This window comes from Protopterus annectens, chromosome 7.part0, assembly GCF_019279795.1.
Source record: "Protopterus annectens isolate FY-2018-M chromosome 7.part0, PAN1.0, whole genome shotgun sequence".
Taxonomy (NCBI): domain Eukaryota; kingdom Metazoa; phylum Chordata; order Ceratodontiformes; family Protopteridae; genus Protopterus; species Protopterus annectens.
Genome location: NC_056739.1, coordinates 1,952,593,183 through 1,952,596,852, shown reverse-complemented (window position 1 = coordinate 1,952,596,852; position 3,670 = coordinate 1,952,593,183). Strand labels below are relative to the sequence as shown.

The 3,670-nt window shown below is 37.4% G+C and overlaps 1 non-coding gene across 1 annotated transcript; it reads left to right on the top strand.

Moving 5' to 3' along the window:
• Positions 1-3,240: 3,240 nt before the first annotated feature.
• Positions 3,241-3,313, top strand: TRNAT-AGU. The gene has a single exon. It is a non-coding gene; the product is annotated as a tRNA-Thr (tRNA).
• The last annotated feature ends 357 nt before the right edge of the window (positions 3,314-3,670 follow it).

Sequence of the window (3,670 nt, the reverse complement as noted above, 5' to 3'; positions counted from 1 at the left end):
AGGTTTTTGTAAGATAATGTGTAAAGCTGTTAGAGGCAGTTATAGGATTTGCAATTGAAAGTTCATGTCAGAAAGCTGTGGTACAGAATGGTATCCTAACATGAGGAATTTTTCTGTCAGTGCTTGGGCAGAAGTACACACTTTGAACCTAAATAATCTCTCCTAATATTTACTTTAGTCTATAAAAGTCAGTCGATCATTTAAAGGAATATACTAAAACTACTTGGGTTGTCAGTAAAGCTGTTTAAGTTAGCTCGCAGAGGTTGACAACATGAGTAGTCTTCAAGTGCCATCAGAAATGACAGCGATATCAATAAACGGGATATTTTGAACTCACTCATTACCAGGGTACAGGAGTGTATGGCCATACTCCAAACAGACAGTGTGATATAGAAGCAAGACCAGGCATAGTGTACATGCATATTATCCCTAACAGAACAAATGTATAACAGTCACTATGCTTATACTCTGTGGTATACTGTACAGTTTAACAGCCATGATGCCAAACTCAACTTATTATAAGTTGATAGATATTGAAAATAGTAACTGAAGGAGCATGCCAGAGTAGCCAGTCTACAAGAGGGTATAGAGAAAGGCAGCAGCATCTTACATTATGCCTATACATAAAAAAAACCTTAAAAATGTTCCAGGAAAAGTGGCTGCTTTTATACTAGCCTTTGCTTTTGATTTCCTCTAATGGCCTTATTTGTGGGAAGTGATGAAGCAAATAGGATTTCTTGATGCCTTTATACAAGCAACACAACTCTTATATGCCTTTCTATCAGCTGCTGTACTTATCTATACTTATATTTCTTCTCACTTCTTCTTTTTTGGGGGCAAGATGCAAGATTGCAGATTGTCCACATCTTTATTTTTACTGGCAGTCAAACCATTAAACATGCTGTTGAGTGGTCCATATTACCTAGCAGGGTGGTCCATTTACGACACTAAGACATGTGCTCTTTTTTTTTTCTCATAGGTTTAATACTGTCACAGAATCCAGAGGTTGAGGCCAACAGGCTAATCAACCTTCTAGTGAGATTTCCAAGCTTACCAGAACTTAAACTAAATCCCCACTATTATTGAATATTACAGATCAAAATAAGGGACTCGTGCCTGCTGTTGCTTTGAAAATATTATTATGAATCCTACTCAAGTGTTTTTGTAATCAACATTACAAAAGGGCTGGAAGAAAAAGTTTGTCTTTTGCTGATGATGCAGAGTTGAGCAAACAAAAGAAGTGAAAGGATGTAAAAAAGATGTGCAAAATCTTGAGAAAAGGCCTATGACATGTTCATTTAAAATTAGTCTAAACAATGTAAAGTAATATATCTGTGAAGAAAACATCTGGGATTTTGCATACATTTAGATGATAAACTAAGAACCATAGTGACATGTTTACTTTAGACTTAAAAGTTCTCTTCACCAAATGAAGTATAAAGTTACTGATAAATAGCTGCTAGCAGTGCGCACACACACACATGCATGCACACACACACACACACACACACACACACACACACACACACACACACACACACAAATATATATCTTTCTCTGTAACACAAGTTAATGAGAATGCAGAGTGATTCATATTCTGTAGAAAATGGATGTCTTAGATAAATGTAGCTAAAGTCTTAATGATTAAAACGGCTATTTTTTTAATTTTTTTTCAGTAGCATTCACCCAGTGTGCTTCATTACTAACCACAACACTTAGATTTACATGCTGAATGTGGTGAACAGATACCTTAGTTTATAAACCAGCAGCAAAGAGACAGGTAAGATAATATCATGGCTAAATAGCACAAATGACTCCATATTTTATAAGCAACACTTCTGTCTATATACTAGAAGGACTAGTATAACGTAGTATATCAGCTACAGTTATGAAGTGAACAGGTGGGTTTGCAGCAATATTCAATGAGTAACATTAAACAGCATAGTTTTGATTGACAAGCAACATTATATGGTGCACAATGTCAGTAACTATCATTGGTACTCTGATTAATGAGGAAGTAACATTCAGCACGGTTTTGTTTAACAAGCTCTGTTTATGAAGCCTGGTAGTGATTTGCTGTAAACAAGAGGACTACTTCTCTTTATTTTATTTCTATAAATACAATTGCATGCTTAATGGGGATGGAACATATGATACTATGAATTAATCATTTTAATCGGAGTTGCTGGCTACTGAGACTTGTCTGCATATATCGATTGGACACAAGCTGATTTAAGTATACTTTTCTCTGCACTTATTTAAGATTTGATTCAGCAAATATTGCGTGTCTCTGTCTATCTGCTGTTAGCTGCCTGAAGTGTGAAAAAGTGTAGCCATCTGGGCTCATTGAAAGTTGTTAGACTGCTTTGAAATTCCTGTGTTAGTGTTAGCCTGGGGGGGTTCTGCTTGCATTAAAATCTGTGTTGGTTACATTTCTAGTAATCATTTTAATTGGAGTTGCTGGCTACTGAGACTTGTCTGCATATATGAACTGGACTCAAGCTGATTTAAGTATACTTTTCTCTGCACTTATTTAAGATTTGATTCAGTAAATATTGTATGCCTTTGATTCAGTATATATTGTGTGTCTCTGTCTATCTGCAGTTATTTCCCCACCCCGCCTCCCTGTTTCCTGTTGTGGTGTTAATCTTGGTGGCTTTGGAATTGCCCGCCCCTGCTGTAAATCTGTTTTTGCACACTCCTCCTGGACCCATCTCATTTGCTCACTCAACTGAGTACAGTGAGATCATATTTTGATTTAAAATACTCCTACGAGTCCCATCTCCTCTGCTGTGTATAGAGAGAGCACTTGGGAAGGGCATTCCCCTATAGTATCTTAATCTGTTCTGTTTCCTCCCTCTACAAAAAAAATTCCATTTCATCTGCTTAACTGTATTTGTGTTTCTTCCTACTTTATTACCTTATTTTGCTTTTGCCTCTTCTTAAAAGTACTCAATTTAATTTATTCTGCTACATTTATTACTGCTTGTTAGTAGCCTGATTAAATTGTAACTGTTATTCTAAGGCCTTTGGTTTAAGCACTTGGGCTTCAAACAGTTGTTTTACATTAAGAAGGTTTGTGGTCTGCACTATTGTGGCAGGACAGGTAGCATACATCCTTCTAAGTTGGGAACTGCTGATTGAAGGCTTAGTGTCTGTTATTCTTGAGCCTCACAAGGGATAATTGGCTAGGCTTACAATGGCTCACAAGGGCAGTTAGCCTAGTATGGACCTATTAGTGGCTCTGTAGCTCAGGGGTTAGAGCACTGGTCTAGTAAACCAGGGCTCATGAGTTCAAATATCATCAGAGCCTGTGTTTCCCTTCTTGGTGGGAGGTTGGTGTGATGGTTAAGGTGCTTGCCTTAGAAACACAAGGGGCAGGGTTTGATTCTCACATGTGATAACTGGCTAGTCTTAAAATGGCCCATGAGGGCAGTTAGTCTATTACTAATCTATGATCTATGATCTAAAAGTGTATTAGTTCTGGGTTAAGCACTTGGGCTTCAGGACAGTTATTTTACATTAAGAAGGTTTGTGGTCTGCACTCTTGTGGGAGGAGAGGCTAGATTTTGCCCTTCTGAGCTGGGAATTTCTAGTTAAAGGATTATTGCACATGCTTACTTGAACTGTTTCTTTATGAAATCGGTATGCCTTGTTTGCTGTAGCATAG